The sequence below is a fragment of the Somniosus microcephalus genome, chromosome 10 (genome assembly GCF_052327205.1).
Source record: "Somniosus microcephalus isolate GS21.2 chromosome 10, FLI_Smic_1.0, whole genome shotgun sequence".
In the NCBI taxonomy this organism is placed as follows: domain Eukaryota; kingdom Metazoa; phylum Chordata; class Chondrichthyes; order Squaliformes; family Somniosidae; genus Somniosus; species Somniosus microcephalus.
The window spans coordinates 97,005,942-97,023,788 of record NC_140996.1 but is presented as its reverse complement, the minus strand read 5'-3'; positions in this window follow the sequence as shown (position 1 = coordinate 97,023,788).

The following is a 17,847-nucleotide window of genomic DNA, read 5'->3' as shown; positions in this document are numbered from 1 at the left end:
TGACATGGCTCATGACTCCAGTTCACAACACACACAAACACATGTGTAGCATGCATTCAATAAGTGCCACGCTACTGCAAGAAATGTGATAGAGCACACTAGTGGCGTGTTTCAGCTGCCTGGACCACTCTGGAGGAGCCCTCCTGTTGTTGGCATAGCGGGTGTCAAGGTTTGTGGTAGTATGCTGCATGCTGCACAACCTTGCCATCATGAGGGAACAGACCTTGCCACCACCTATGAGGTGAGAAGCTGAGGAGCAATAGCAGGAACACGAGGAGGAGGAGGAGGAGGAGGAAGAGGAAGAGGGAAGAGGAAGAGGTTGAGGTGGAAGAGGAGGAAGAGTGAGCGGGGGACTGCAACCTAGACAGCCTTTTTCTTTCAGGGCTATACGTGAAGAACTAATTCAAGTGCAATACCAGTAACCTCAACCCCAATTCCCCATTCACCAATAGTCCCACACTCCTTACCTTCCCTCTATCAATGACAATCACATCATCCTCTTGGTCACAATGCAAAAATAAAAGCCAACACAAAATGCACATTCCAAACCAAATTTATAAATTCAGTCATGCCATAATTGCATACAAACTTAAACTAATCACCCTTGCGCATTCCCTTAGTCCCTATCTTCCATGTGCCTTTGCCTGTCCTAGCACTCCTATGAAGTACTACACCAGTAGCTGCATCAAGGCTGGTGGAAGGTTGCTGACTTTCTGTGGAGGAGACTGCAGATGGCCTTGGAGGATGACCTCGAGTGGCTATGGGCCTTGAATGCCCGGCTTCAGGCTACATGATATTGACATGAGCAGCAGCAGTCTCGACTGGCTAGATGACAGGCAACAGCAAAGGCACTGGTGGAGTGACAGTGGTGGGAGCACGAATGCTGTTATCCTGAGAAAGGACAGCAGGTTCGTGCTCCATGGAGCCACTGCCACTCCCCCGGTGCAGCACCTCAGCATTCCTAGTAATCTGTTGGAGGACAGATTGCTGAACTTCTGTGACACACTGGATGTCCCTTTGAACACTAGTATCCAGAGCCATGATGACAGCAGTCTGAGCTTCCACTGCAGCACTCAGACTTTTGGTGAAAGCTGCTTGTGCTGTAATGGAAATGGAAAAATCGGCCATCAGATTCTACATCATGGTTGGTTCCACAAATGTGTCAATGGAGTTGGCCACCACTTCCATGCTGGAAAGGATGGGTGCCATGCTCTGTGCAAAACCCTGTGCCAAGTTAGTGCTGGACTCCTCCATGCTCCTTGACATTGCACTTAGGCTTTCTTGCATGCTTTCCAATACACCAAGCATTTCATTGCGTACATCCATCAGCCTTCTTCTGTAGCCTGCCCCATTGAAGTCCTCATCCAAGTCCTCTGCAGTAGAACTCATGTGTGCCCTCGCCTTCCAGTGAGATGACACCTGTACTATCCATGCCCAGTGTCTCACCACATGCAGATCCCGCCTCTATGCTATCCTCTAGGATACGTATCAGTATCTGAGCTGGTTGTTGCAAGTGTGAAATCAAGTGACGGTGTGTATTCCTCATCACTGTCATCTTGCTCTTCCTCCACTGCCTGGGCAGGTTGCACTTTTGGGTATCTGAAAAGAAAATGGGACAAGAGTAAGGCTGTGGTGAGGGGAGGAGGAGAATGTAAGAAGTGCATGCTTACATTGTCTGCAGGTTGTAAATCAGGAGAGATTGTTGGATGAGGGGGAAGTGGGATGTGAGAAGAAGGATTAGGTATGAGGATACCGCCATTTTCAATGGATTCAGCCCTGCCGCTGGTCACTGCCTCAACAATAGCCCTTCCCATAATGGCCAGCACCATCTCCTCCATGGGGGTTAGGACATGCAGGTGTGCCTCTCCCCCTCCGGTTAGTTCCTGCTGCCTCAGGTTGTGCGTCAACTTCTCCTGCAAGAGAGAGGAAAGTGTGTCAGTGAGTGTCATGAAATATGTTTGGGTGATGTGGCTGTCATGGTTGAATAGCTGGCAGTGCATGCAAGCTGTGAGCTGTAGGTGTCAGACTTGTAACAGTGCTAAATGTGTGAGGGTGAGGTAAAGCATATGAATGTTAGGTATGAGTCCTGATTGATAGAGATTGTTGGTAGGTGAGTGATGAGGGTGCGGTGAATTGAGCAGTGGCTGAGGCTAGTGGTGCAGTGGTAGGATATTGAAGATGCATTCACTGACCTTAACCTTACCTCCATGGCTATCTGTTCCCACTGCCTTCTCATCGTGTGTCTGGAGGGTCTCCTGCCCCCCTGTGTATACAGGACATCTCTCCTCCTTTCCACCTCCTCCAAGACCTCCAGTGCAGCATCGGAAAACCTTGGTGCACGCTCTCTCCCATGGTCAGCCATTGTTGATGCACAGCACTATTCTGAATGAGCTCAGCATTTCCAGCAGCCACAATGCACCCTCCCTTTAACAGGTGGAGGCTAGATTTAAGCAGTGCAGGCTAGCTTTAAGTCATGCAAATTACTAACGATATTAAGCCCCCTGCTGATGTGTGCAGCCAATGAATAGCATGGTTCACTCTGGCTGCATGCAGCAATCATTATAATGAGCAAGCAGGAAAAATGTTGGCGTGCTGCCTGCATTACACTGAATGGACGTGGGGTAATTGCGTGTCGTGATCCCTGCGCCTGTTTTCGGGGCTAACTAGTTTAGCCTGCAGATGCTTTGTTTTGAAGATCACACATTGTTACTCCCTCATTCTCCCTCTCACAACTCAGATTTAAATCTACAGAATAAAGCAATTTGGATTAGCTGCTCAATAGCCCTAACTCAAGTCCCAACTCCCTTAAATAAAGGTAAAGCATCAACTCACTCAGCCAAAAACTCACCCTGCCATAAATATCCAGTCCAATTTTCTCCCTTCTCATAGCAGTGAGATAGCCCTGGTCAAAGTCATAATTGTGACTGTGGCATATTTTATTCCTCTTCATCCTCCCAGATATGTCCATTGCATTTGATATGCCATCCTCCTCCATCACCTCTTCGCCATTGTACAAGTCAGTGGAACTGTTCTAGTGTAGTTCCATTCCTACCTATACAAACAGAGCCAGCACATCTCTAGCTAGAACTTCTCTTCCCATCCAACACTATCACACCTGCAGTCTGCCAAGGATCTATCTTTGACTCTCTCATCTTCCTTAGCTATATGCTGCCTCTCGGTGATATCATCCACAAGCACAAGGTTAGTTTCTATATGTATGTTGATGACCCCCAGCTCCAACTCCCTGCCATTTCCCACATCTCCTCACCCACCTCTGTGTGGTGAGACAGCCCATGCATGAATGAGTCATGGATGAATCATCACTTCCTGCAACTGATCATCAGGAAGACCAAAGAGATTGGGCTTGATTTTTAGTCCCAAGCTGGAATGCAGCAAAGCAAGTGGAGAACCTATCTGGGAACATAGGAACAGGAGAAGGCTATTTAGACCCTCGAGCTTGTTCCACCATTCAATGAGATCATGGCTGATCTGTGACCTAACTCCATAGACTCACCTTTGCCCCAGATCCCAAAATACATTTGGTTAACAATAATCTATCAATCACAGATTTAAAATTAACAATTGATCTAGCATCAATTGCCATTTGCGGAAGAAAATTCCAAACTTCGACCATCCTTTGTGTATAGAAGTGTTTCCTAATTTCACTCCTAAAAATTCTGGCTCTAATTTTTAGACTATTCCCCCTAGTCCTAGAATCCCCAACCAGTGGAAATAGCTTCTCTCTATCTACTGTATCTGTTCCCCTTAATATCTTGAAAACTTCGATCAAATCACCCCTTAAATTTTAAATTCCAGGGAATAAAACCCTAGTTTGTGTAATGTCTCCTCGTAATTTAACCCCTGGAGTCCGGGTATCATTCTGGTAAACCTACGCTGCACTCTGTCCAAGGCCAATATATCCTTCCTAAGGTGTGGTGCCCAGAACTGCTCACAGTACACCAGGTGTGGCCAATCCAGGGCTTGTATAGTTGTAGCATTACTTCTACCCCCTTGTATTCTAGTCCTCTAGATATAAAGGCCAGCATTCCATTAGCCTTTTTGATTATTTTCTGTACCTGTTCATGACATTTTAATGATCTATGTACCTGGACCCGCAAGCCTCTTTGGACCTTCACTGTTTTTAGCTTTTCACCATTTAGAGAGTACCCTGTTCTACCCTTTTCAGCTCCAAAGTGGAATACCTCACACTTGTCTGCATTGAAATCCATTTGCCACAGTTTTGCCCATTCACTTAATCTATCAATATCACTTTGTAATTTTATGCTTTCATCTACACTGCCTAAAATGCCGCCTGTTCTTTGTGTCGTTGGAAAATTTGAATATGTGGCTTTCTATCCCATCATCTAAGTTGTTAATAAATACGGTGAATAGTTGAGGCCCCAACACAGATCCCTGCGAGATACCACTCGTCACATCCTGCCAATTAGAGTGCCAGCCCATTATCCCTATTCTCTGGCTGAATTTTGCCGGCACTCAGCTGCAGGTTTGGAGGTGGGACCACTGTCAAAATCGCAAAGATTGACAGCAGGTAGGAAACCCGCCATCAACCCGCCTTCAATCAATCTTCCCAAGTGTCAGGTCCCCGATTTGCACATGGACCTGACACCTAGTGGCGGGAGGAGGATTATAGCCACTTAACTGCCTGTTAACAGGTTCTTGGCAGTTGCTAACAGGCTCTTTTTCAATTTTGCTGCTTCTGCCTCGGGCTTCCCGACGTCCAGACACCATGCCAGGTAAGTGTTGCGTGTTGTGAGTCTGCTGTAAAGTTTCTGCATTGATGACAGCTGCAGAAGTGGTGTGAAAGATCCAATGGTGCACTGGTGAGTTTCAGAGGTAAGAAAATGTTGGGAAAATAATTTTTAATGCATTTACACTTTTCTGTAGGTAACAAGTTTTGAATTGGATGTCTAGTCCCACCTCATTGGGAGAGCCTCTCTCGCCAGTGACAGATCGCTTCTGTAAACTCACCTGTAGCTGCCATCTGTTCTACCTAAGGAAGGAGTCACTGGAGAGCTTGGGTGCAAGAGCTCACATTTGTACAGTGATTGTCAGTGTTTGCAGCACCTCGATGCTGCCAAACACTGAGAAATGAGCTGTCAAAGAAAAATTTTGCGTGGTCCCTTTAAGAAAACTGGCAGATGACATCATCTGACCGGCTTTCTCTTAATTGGCTGGCAAGCCCACAGGGCAGGCTTAAAAAGGTCAATTGACATAAAATCACGTCCGTGGGCCGGATGCAGTTGGGGGTGGGACGGAGCGGCACCAGAATGAAAGACCTGTCAATCAAACCAGGGAGGTCAGGAGTTACCTACTTGACCCGAGGTCGATTATGGCTGGCCATGTTTAAACAAGCAATTCAGCAGCCAATCACAGTCCTTTTGTTTGTGTACTGGAACTTTAGGCGGGAATTTTTCCAGACAGAGCGGCAGCAGCAACAAGTATAAAAGATAGCTACTGAGAAGCTATCAGGTCTCTTCTCTTTTTACTTCGCTGGATCAGGTGAGCAGAGTGTTTTGACTCCTAAACAAGACAACCTAGCAAGGACTTTGGGGTGGTGATTTAAGGGAATTGCTAAGATTGTTTAAATAACATTGTAGCCATTGTATCCCTCGCTTTTGCCGTGTGTACCCCCTTTATATATACTTTTGTTGCATTTACTATGTTCGTGTGGTATAGTTTATATTTGATTATGGTTCTTTAGTTTAATAAATTTTGACTTTGCTCATATCCAAACAAATTGTCCGCTTTATAACATCATTAATTGTAAGTCCTCCAGTCAGAACTGAAAGGTGGGGTAGCGATTCGGAACCGCTGTTAAATTGGTTTACAGTGCAGCAGGCAAAAGGGCTGCTGGCCAGGTATGTTACCATAAACCAGGTAATAGATGCCCCCCCTACAACGTCACCCCTGAACAGCCCAGCTCTAATTTTCAGGTTATGCCCTGATAGCAGTTGAGGCTCCTTTTAATTATCACTGAAAATAGCTGCCTCCCAGCTTGTACAGTTGGTGGACAGGAGCAGGAACTTGTGGCAGCCAGGCGAGCAGGAAGGAAAATTACATTGGGGTCTCAGTTGATCCCGTGACCCCTATTTGCACATATGTATGACACTTCCACCTGCTTCCAACGGGAGCATCAGCCACCAGAATACAGGTTCGACATTCTTGTCAAGTCCTGACCCCACAGCTGTGTCGATCCAAGCCTCCAACATGATTTTATGATGATTGGGCTTGTTAAGCCTGCCCTGCGAGGTTCCCTGCCAATTAAAAGGAAGCGGGTCTGATGACGCCATCTGATGGTGTCATCAGCCAGTTTTCTTTATGGCGCCATGTCCACATTCATTTTGACAGTTGTGCTGTCAGTGCACATAAAGCTAGGCTGACACTCCAGTGCAGTGCTGAGGGAGTGCTGCACTGTCGGAAGTGCGGTCTTTTGGACGAGACATTAAACCGAGGCCCCGTCTACGCTCTCAGGTGGATGCAAAAGATCCAATGCCACTATTTTGATAGAAGAGCAGGGGAGTTATCCCCGGTGTCCTGGTCAATATTTATCCTTCAACCAACATAACAAAAGCAGATTATCTGGTCATTGTCACATTGATGTTTGTGTGACCTTGCTGTGTGCAAATTGGCTGCTGCGTTTCCCATGTTACAGCAGTGACTCCACTTCAAATAGTACTTCATTGGCTGTGAAGCACTTTGAGACGGCCGGAGTTCATGAAAGGCACTATATAAATGGAAGTCTTTCTTTTCTTTTAGTTTACTGCAGCATTGAGGTGTAGAGGGAGCATTACGCTGTATCTAACCCTTGCTGTACTTGCCCTGGGAGTGTTTGATGGGACAGTATAGGGAGAGCTTTGCAATGTATCTAATCCGTGCTGTACCTGCCCTGGGAGTGTTTGATGGGACAGTGTAGAGGAAGCTTTACTCTGAATCTAACCTATGCTGCACCTGCCCTGGGAGTGTTTGACAGGACTGTGTAGGGGGAGCTATACTTTGTATCTAAACTGTACTATACCTGCCCTGGCAGTGTTTGATGGGACAGTGTAGAGGGAGGTTTACTCTGTATCTAACCCGTGCTGCACCTGCCCTGGGTGTGTTTGATGGGACAGTATAGGGAGAGCTTTGCAATGTATCTAACGCGTGCTGCACCTGCCCTGGGAGTGTTTGACGGGACAGTGTAGAGGGAGGATAACTCTGTATCTAACCCATGCTGCACCTGCCCTGGGTGTGTTTGATGGGACAGTGTCTTCTTCTTAGGCATTCCCCGGGAACCGAGGCTGACTTGCTTCCACGCTAAAAATGAGTTCTCAGGTGACTGATGACTCCAATGCGGGACCTACATTCTCTGTCAAAGGTGGGGCAGACGGTGGGTGGGGTGCTTGGGTTGACGTGCGCACCATAGTTTTTTGCGCTTGGCTTCTGCTTGCTCCTGGCGAAGAGACTTGAGGTGCTCGGCGCCTTCCCGGATGCTTCTCCTCCACTTTGTGCGGTCTTGAGCCAGGGATTCCCAGGTGTCGGTGGGGATGTTGCAATTTTTCAAGGAGGCTTTGAGGGTGTCCTTGAAGCGTTTCCTCTGCCCACCTGGGGCTCTCTTGCCGTGTCGGAGTTCCGAGTAGAGCGCTTGTTTTGGGAGACTCATATCGGGCGTGCGGACGATTTGACCCATCCGTCGGAGCTGATCGAGTGTGGTCAAAGCTTCGATGCTGGGGATGTTGGCCTGAGCAAGAACACTGATGTTGGTGCGCCTATCCTGCCAAGGGATTTGCAGGATCATGCGGAGGCAGCATTGGTGGTACTTCTCCAGTGCTTTGAGGTGCCTGCTGTACATGGTCCATATCTCTGAAGCATACAGGAAGGCGGGTATCACTACAGCTCTGTAGACCATGAGCTTGGTGCTGGGTTTGAGTTGAGGCCCTGGTCTTCAAACACTCTCTTCCTCAGGCAACCGAAGGCTGCACTGGCACACTGGAGGCGGTGTTGGACTTAGTCATTGACATCTCCCCTTGTTGACAGTCGGCACCCGAGGTAAGGAAAATGGTTCACGTTGTCCAAGGCCTCTTCATAATTTTGATCATCGGGAAGCAGTACTGTGTGGCGGGGGTAGGTTGCTAGAGGACCTTTGTCTTACGAATGTTTAGTGTAAGGACCATGCTCTCGTATGCTTCAGTGAAGGCGTTGACAATGGTTTGGAGTTCAACCTCAGAGTGTGTGCAGAAGCAAGCATCGTCTGCATACTGTAGTTCTGTGACAGAGGATAGGATGACCTTGGATCTGGACTGGGGGCGACGAAAGTTGAACAGTTTCCTGTTTGTTCTGTAGATTAGCTCCACTCCAGCGGGGAGCTTACTGAGGGTGAGGTGGAGCATTGCAGCCAGGAAGATCGAGAAGAGAGTTATTGCGATGACACAGCCTTGCTTGACCCCAGTCTGTACGTGCATTGGGTCTGTGGTGGATCCGTTGGAGAGGATCATGGCTTGCATGTCGTTGTGAAGCAGGCAGAGGATGGTGACAAACTTTTGAGGGCACCCGAATTGGAGGAGGACACTCCATAACCCCTCATGGTTGATGGTGTCGAACGCTTTTGTGAGTTCAAAGGCGGCCATATACCACGGTTGGTGCTGTTCCCTGCACTTCTCTTGTAGTTGACGTGTGGTGAAGATCATGTCTATTGTGCCCCTTGGGCGGAATCCGCATTGCAACTCAGAGGAGCTGTTCAGCCACTGGGAGAAGGCGATTGAGGAGGATTCTTGCAATGACTTTCCCTGTGACAGACAACAGGGAAACTCCTCTGTAATTACCACAATTGGACTTGTCACCTTTCTTGAAGATGGTAACGATTATGGCATCTCTGCGATCCCCTGGCATGCTCTCCTCCTTCCAAATAAGAGAAATTAGTTCATGTATTCGTGCCAATATTGCTTCTCTGCCATGTTTTAGCACCTTGGTGGGGACTCCATCTGCTCCTGAGGCCTGGTTGTTCTTCAGTTGTCGGATGGCCTTTTCCACCTCATGCCAGGCTGGGTTTGTGCTGAGGTGGTGGTGGGTAGCATGCTGCAGGATGGAGTTGAGGACACTCGCGTTAAAGACAGGGTCTTGGTTAAGGAGAACTTTGAAGTGTTCCTTCCAGCGGGCACTGACTGCCTCTCAGTCCTTGATGAGTACTTCTCCATTCTTGGCCCGCAGTGGACTAGGACCTTGGGTGCTTGGGCCGTTGGTCTTGACTGCGCTAAAGAATCCACACACGTCGTGGTTGTCGGCTAGCTGCTGGAACTCCTGCGCTGTCTCCACCCACCATCTGTTCCATAGGTCGCGAGTTTTTTGTTGTACCTCGGCCTTCAGGCGTCTGTAGAGCTGCTTTCTTGCTCTCGAGTTCTGTTCCTGTTTCCAGATCGGGAATGCCTTGCGCTTGTGGCTTATTAGCTCCTGGATCTCCTGGTCGTTCTCGTTGAACCAGTCTTGGTGTTTCCTGGTCGAGTGACCGAGCGTCTCTTCACAGGTGCTGATTATGGAGGCCTGTGGACATTCTGTGTCTCTGTATCACTGGGAGTCGTCAGGTTGTTTGTGAGGCGCAGGCTGAATAGGGCTTTCTTAGCAGGGTCTTTGAGTGCTCCAGCGTTGATTTTCCTGCGGCAATGTTTCCGTTGCCACCGCTGTTTTGGGGCTACATTGATGGAGATGACAGAGCAGATTAGGCAGTGGTCTGTCCAGCAGTCGTCAGCTCCTGTCATGGCGCGGGTGATGCGGACGTCCTTGCGGTCCCTTGCTCGGACAATGACGTAGTCCAGCAGATGCCAGTACTTGGAGCGAGGGTGCTGCCATGAAGCCTTGTACCTGAAGGAACAAGGTGTTGGTTATGACAAAGCCATGTTCTAAGCATTTAGTCAGGAGGAGGGTACCATTGGAGTTAGCTTTCCCTACATCCTCTCTGCCAATCACACCTCCCCAGAGGTCTGGGTCCTTTCCAACTCTGGCGTTAAAGTCGCCAAAGTGGATCGGCTTGTTGCCTGTTGGGACTCAGGACAGAGATTGTTTGAGGCTGCAGTAGAATTCCTCTTTGGTCTCGTCTGTGGCTTTCAGTGTTGGGCGTACGTACTGATGACCGTAGCGCACTGCTGAGCCGTAGAGTCATAAGGCATTAGTTTATTCCACAAGGGGAGTCGGAGACGTTCAACTAGCTCATTTTTTATGACGAAGCCTACCCCATGGAGGCGGCGTTCTTCTTCAGGTTTGCCTTTCCAGAAGAAGGTGCAAACACTGCCTTGTTCCTTGAGCTGGCAGTCCCCTGCCCACTGGGTCTCGCTTAGGGCAGCGATGTCTATGTTGAAACATCTGCGCTCCCGGGCAACGAAAACTGTACACCGTTCCGGTCCGTCGCTGTTGGGGTTGTCCATGAGGGTCCTGACATTCCAGGTCACAAACTTCATTTTAAAGGGTGGAAGATGCCTGTGCTTGAATTCTTTTAACGTGGGGTGGCCGTTGCACACCAGCTACCACACGGGCTTGACAGAGCAAGGTCTTGGTCCAATGGCAAGGGGATCCAAGACGATTGCAGACCAGGCTCTGCTACATTGGCCTAGCACACACACACAAACATACTCCTACTGTCCTCCTCCCTCCTTCCTGCAGGTCCTCTCTGCCTGGGTTTCATAGGCTGCAGTGTGGTCCTCCCGACCCCGCCACTGGTCCACGCTGTGCCACTCCTGGGCCTCGACCTCGCTGCTGTGCCTCGCCCTTGCCCCTGGGCCTCGTCCTCCCTCCTGGGTCCCGTTCTTGCCTCGGGCCTCGACCTCGCTCCTGGGTCCCGACCTTCTTATAGTGTGTCTCCTTCCAGTGGGTGTGTCCCACGGTGTCTCCTTCCAGCGAAACAGTATATAGGGAGTTTTACTCTGTATCTAACCTATGCTGTACCTGTCCTGGGAATGTTTGATGGGACAGTGTAGAGGGAGCTTTACTCTCTATCTAACCTGCGCTGTAACAGCCCTGGGAATGTTTCATGGGACAGTGTAGAGGGAGCTTTACTCTGTATCTAACCTGTGCTATACCTGCCCTGGGAGTGTTTGATGGGATAGTGTAGATGGAACTTTACTCTGTATCTAACCGGTTCTGTACCTGACCAGGTGTGTTCGATGCCAGCACTGACGTGCTTCACCTGAATAGCTGTATGATTCATCCTTTTGTGCTGACATTTGTATGTTGTTGTCTCCTGATAGACACTCGTACACTTGTCAGCTGGAATCTCTGGATTGTGATCAAGAATGTGACCCTGACAAATTTATCTCCTTTCTATCCTGCGACAACTGTAGCCCTCCAACTGCAACCCAGGCTGATGAGAGATCGAGCATCTCAATACTTGCCACTGTTTGTCGGACAGAGGTCAAGATACAGGAAAAAGTGACAGAGTGTGATGATAACCCCTCCCACTCCCCCTGCTCCTGCCTCAGGTTGGTCAAACATATTCTCCATTCGGACGAAGGGTCATCGACCTGAAACCAGAAACTCTTTCTCGCTCCACAGATGCTGCCTGACCTGCTGAGTATTTCCAGCATTTTCTGTTATTATTTCAGATTTCCAGCATCCGCAGTATTTTGCTTTTGTAAACATATTCTTTTGTTCATTTCAAAGACATTTGATTATAGAAATGTTCAAGTGTTTAGTGTCATCCGTGGCTCTGTGGGTAGCACTCTCGCCCAACTCCGCCCTTGTAACATCTCAATATTAAAATTCTCATTCTTGTTTTCAAATCCCTCCATGACCTCTCCCCTCCCCATCTCTAATCTCCTCCAGCCCCACAACCCCACCCCCCATCTCTATTCTCCCCGCCCCCCCATCTCTAATCTCCCCCTCCCCCCCCCCCACCCCACCCCGCCGCCCCCCCCGGCCCCTGCCCCCCGAGATATCTGCGTTCCTCTAATTCTGGCCTCTAACATCCCTGATTTTTTCAGTGCTAAATTTAGTTCAATGAAACTCCGGTGAAGCACCATGGGATGTTTTACTGCTTTAAAGACGCTATTCTAATATAAGTTGTTGTGGTTGTTGCTGAGTGAGTGGAGAGCTACAGAGCTCTATCTGAATAGGTACTGCATAATGGTGCGACATCAATCATTGATCAGTGAAATCAGACTGATGGGCTTTTGTTGGGTGAGGTTATGAAGGCATATGGAGAAATGGTGGGTGAGTGGGGTTGAGGTACAGATCAGCCAGGATCTCCTTGAATGGCAGAGAACACCCAAGGGGCTGAATGGCCTCCTTCTGTTCCCAATGTTCCTCTCCTGTAAGAATATTTTGCAGGGGTGGATGCAGATGGAAATAAGATTGGGAGGTGGTAGGTGTAATGTATGTACCTTTAAGGGGGGGAACTACTTTTTACAGATCATGTATACTGTAGTACCGGCAGTGACCACACCTGTATATAACGTTGAGTAGTAATCTGTACAGATCAGTTGCAGTCTGAGCCACGTTGAGTAAACACCGTTTGTACCTGTCTCCGCAGTCTGTGTCTGATTATACACGGACGTAACATTGGCGACGAGGCAGATTTCCACCTACCTGCAACTCTGCATCACCTCCCAGGGATTCGCTCCTGGAGAACAGTGGAAGAAGGTCGAGTCCAGAAGCACGGGCGTCGAACATGGGCAACCGCCCAGTCATCCAGCGGAGATTTGAGCATCGCAGGGGAGGCTGTCGAGAGCCAGTCTTGGCTTTCCAGTCACGGTGGTCCAGCGAAACGGGCTGGCAACAGGTACTGCGCAGACCCTTCCCAGACAGCGGCGGGCTAGAGCCCGACCGAGCGGCACAGAAAAAGGTCGAGCAATGTCAGCGGGGAGAGAGTGAGGGCAGAATGCACAGGGTGCAGCCGGTGTTCAGGGCCGAGCAGCATCAACGGGGGAGAGAGGCGCGCAGGAAAACGTGAGGCGCTGCCATTGCCACGAGGACCGCAGAGAGTGGCGTTGGCAGCAGCGCAGGAGCAGCGCATGAAACCCACAGGGCGTCGCCATTTGCCACGAGGACCGCCGAGAGCGGCATTGGCAGCAGCGCGGGAGATGCCATTTTAAGCCGCAGCGGGGAAGAAAGGAAAGTGGGGGAGATGCCATTTAAGCCAGTCTAACCACACCCAAAAATGCCGAAGAGTGGCAGTATCACAACGTTCGACAATGAAGTCGAAGATTGGGCGACATATGTCGAACGCATAGAAGTATACTGCAAGGCGAATGAAGTGCCAGATGACAAGAAAGCACTGGTATTGTTGAATTCAATGGGTGCAAAGACGTATGGCTTACTACAAAACCTAGTAACCCCAGAGAAGCCAGTAGAAAAGGATTTTGAAAACATAGTGTCAATCCTACAGGACCACTTAAACCCCACACCGCTGCTGATAGCAGAAAGATTTAAGTTTCACAAAAGGAACCAGCATAAAGATGAAAGTAATGCTGAGTATTTAACGGAACTGCGCAAGCTATCGAAACACTGCCAGTTTGGAACGGGACTAGCAGATACCTTAAGGGACAAGTTTGTGTGTGGGCTTCAAAGTGAAGGAACCCAGAAACGGCTTTTATCTGAAAAGGACCTTACGCTGGAAAAGGCTTTCAGCATTGCGGTATCATATGAAGCAGCAGCACGGGGCGCTGCAGAGATACAACAGAGACCGCAAAAATATGGCACAAACGAAATGTCATATGGAACAGAGAAGTGCTATCGCTGCGGCAGAACAACACACGACCAGAATGATTGCTGGTTCAAAGACAAAGTGTGCAGACAGTGTGGAAAAGTAGGACACATAGCATGAGTCTGCAGGTCGGGAAAGAAAACCAGCAATAAGAAACCGACCAAAGGAAAGTACAAGAAGGTACATAAGATAACGGGGAATAGTTCAGACAAACAAAAGAGTGATAACGACTCCGAAAGCAGGGAACTGAGTTGTCTGAAACTACATAATGTGATCACAACAGAGGATCACCGAACCATTTGGGTCACTCTCAAGATAGCAGGAGTCCAGGTAAAGATGGAATTGGACACAGGATCATCCCTAACAGTCATAAACCGACGGGACTACGAGCGTCTATTCTCACACATACCCTTGAGAGACACAAAAATTATTTTGAAGACGTACACGGGGCAAAAATCTACCCCAAAGGAAAAATAAGGTTGACCGTTATATGTAACGGTAAGGAAACACCAAAACTAGACCTGTATGTATTGCAAGATGGAGGACCACCATTACTGGGACGTGAATGGATCCAGAAAATACAACTGGATTGGCATTCCATACAGGCACTGACTGTGGCTGACAAAAAGGATGATGACGTCACACCTGGGCGACTGTCAAAGATCCTAACTGATGCGAAAGAAGTGTTCCAGCAAGGACTCGGAACACTAAAAGGCATGACAGCGACGATTAAAACTGAAGAAAACGCAAGTCCTAAATGTTTTAAGGCCAGACCGGTACCTTATGCGATCCGCCCAGCCGTTGAAGCAGAGCTGGAGAGTCTAGAACGTTCAGGTGTACTGTCCAAGGTAGACTGGAGCGAGTGGGCTACACCCATCGTCCCTGTGATGAAAAAGTCGTTGAGCAGCACGCCTGGGGAACCAAGGAAGGTTCGCATCTGTGGGGACTTTAAGGTAACAGTGAACCTGGTCCTTCACACCGTACAATATCCACTTCCGCGGATTGAAGATATTTTGGCCTCGCTATCTGGAGGGAAACGCTTCACTAAGATTGATCTGGCCCAGGCGTATCTGCAAATGGAGGTAGAAGAAGCATCAAAAAAATACCTCACAATCAACACCCATAAAGGTCTCTACCAATACAACCGGCTGGTATTCGGGGTAGCATCAGCTCCGGCTATTTGGCAGAGGGCAATGGAACATGTCCTGCAAGGGATCCCAGGGACCCAGTGTTATTTGGACGACATCCTGGTCACGGGCGAAAATGACAGTGATCACCTTGCCAAACTGGAGCAGGTGCTCACTAGATTGCAGGAATATGGGCTCCAAGCTAACCGCCCCAAATGTGAGTTTTTCAGAAAACAGATCTCGTATTGTGGCCACGTTATCGATAAAGAGGGGTTACATAAGTCCCCAAAGAAGATTGAGGCAGTAGTCAAGGCTCCAGCACCGGAAAATTTGTCACAACTGAGGTCGTTCCTCGGGCTGGTAAACTACCACCATAAGTTCTTGCCAAATTTGTCTACAATACTACACCCTACTGCAAACTCCATGGAAGTGGAGTGACGAATGTAGACGTGCTTTCCAGAAGAGCAAAACACTAATCACATTACCAATTCAGTTGGCATGTGATGCATCACCCTACGGCATTGGAGCGGTGCTATCGCACAAATTCTCGGACGGCTGAGAGAGGCCAATAGCCTTTGCGTCACGATCACTAACCTCAGCCAAGCGTAACTATGCCCAGATTGACAGGGAGGCCCTCAGCCTAGTGTGGGGTGTGAAAAAGTTCAATCACTGTCTGCACGGGCAGAAATTTACCTTGCTGACGGATCACCAGCCTCTTGTCTCCATTTTTAATCCGAAGAAGGGCGTTCCGGTGATGACTGCGCAACGACTACAAAGATGGTCACTTTTTCTAGGGGTGCACCACTATGAGATTGAATATAAGGGCACGAAACAGCATGGGCTATCACGCCTGCCACTGCCTACTGCGGAGGAAGCACCAGCAGTGGATCCTGTCGAAATATTCCATTCGACTATAGTTGAATACCTACCGGTAACTAACGCTTGTATCGAAAAGGAAACCCGAAATGACCCGACACTGTCTCGGGTATATGATTTGACGGTGAAGGGATGGCCAGCACATGGCGACTCTCTGTTGCCAGCATTCTCGACAAGGAGAGAACAGCTGTCAGTGTGCCGGGGGACCTTGATGTGTGGATCCCGAGTGGTAATTCCACCCAAGTTAAGGGATAGACTGCTCAATGAGCTTTATGAGGGTCATCTGGGAGGGGAAAAAATGAAAAGCCTAGCCAGGGCTTTTATGTGGTGGCCAGGAATCGATAAACAAATCGAGGACCTGACCAAGAGCTGCTCAGGATGCCAGAAAGTCCAAAATGCACCACCACAGGCCCCTCTACACCCATGGGAGTGGCCCTCATCTCCATGGCAACGGGTGCATATTGATTTTGCTGGTCCATTCATGGACTCAATGTTTTCAATAGCCATAGATGCGCACTCGAAATGGCCTGAGGTCATCAAAATGTCCTCCACCACCACGGAGAAAACTATTGCAGTCCTACGGACCATTTTTGCCAGGAATGGCTTGCCAGAACAGATTTGCTCCGCCAACGGACCACAGTTTGTGCCCGAAGAGTTCCAGAGGTTCTTGAAAAAGAATGGGGTAAGGCATTATACATCCGCCCCGTATCATCCAGCCACAAATGGATTGGCTGAGAGGTTCGTACAAACCTTTAAGAAGGCAATAAAGGCTATGTACAACGACATCATTCCGCTGCAGCACAAGGTGGACAATTTCCTGTTCGCCTACCGGAATGCGACACATGCAGTCACCAACCAGGCCCCAGCCATGATGTTCTTTAACCGAAGGTTAAGATCTCGCCTGGATTTGCTCAGACCAAACGTACGAAGAGATGTTGAGAGTAAGCAATTCCAGCACATCCATGAGAAGCCAACAAGGAGCTTCAATGTAGGGCAACCAGTCTTGGCCCGCGACTACCGAACAGAAAAATGGCAGCCAGGAACGATATGCACACAGCAGGGCCCACTAATGTACACAGTGGACGCTGGGGAGAGCATTGTGAGACGCCATGCTGACCAGATCCTAGAGTCACAGGAACAAGTCAACCCCATGCCTCGCCCATACGTACCTGGTGATGAACCAGGCGTACAGGTAGCATCTACCCCAGAAACAGTAGCATCGGAAGCTGATGAACCAACCGACGACAGGGGGCCAGAATCGCCTCCGCACCAAGAGCAAGACACTCAGGAAAGGCGCTATCCAGAAAGGATCAGGAAGCCTCCCCAAAAACTGAATTTATAAATAGACTATTTTCAGCTAATGTTGCATGTTAAAAGTGTTAATTGTTAAATGGGTGTTGTGGCACTGTTAATCTAAAAGGAGAGGAATTGTAATGTATGTACCTTTAAGGGGGGGGGAACTACTTTTTACAGCTCATGTATACTGTAGTACCGGCAGTGACCACACCTGTAGTATTCTGTACAGATCAGTTGAAGTCTGAGCCACGTTGAGTAAACACCGTTTGTACCGTTCTCCGTAGTCTGTGCCTGATTATACATGGACGTAACAGTAGGGTGTTACTGGTGATTAAATGAATGTTCAGAGATGGCCTTGTCAGTGATTGAGACCATGCAAGGAGTGAGGCCAGGAGAGACGGCAAAGTAGGGGGTGGACGTGATGAGTAACGGTGTTTAAAGGACAACAGGAGGGCAGTAAAATCAGAGAAGAAAGGACAAGGGGAGTTGAGATGGAGTTTGAAATGACTGAGGATGAGGAGTCACTGAGTGCAGAGGCTGAAGGAGGAAGGCAGGGAGGATATGTGGGAGAGAAATCTGGGGTGGTGGGCAATAGACAAGAATTTTAAAGGAGACAAGAGTGGAACAAATGTCACAACGGACCGCTCTGATGTCACAGCAACTTCCTAATTACATCATTAAGCAGCTTCAATCCCTGACACATGAAGATCCCAATTTGGGGAAATTCTGCTGGAAATGTCTGTCCAACACTCCCACTTCCTCGTCCTTTGTCACAATACTTTGAGTGTCTGTGGTGCGGTGGGTTCTTTATTAGGAACAAACAGCTGCTCAATCCAATATGGCTGCCAAGGTTTGGGAATGTTG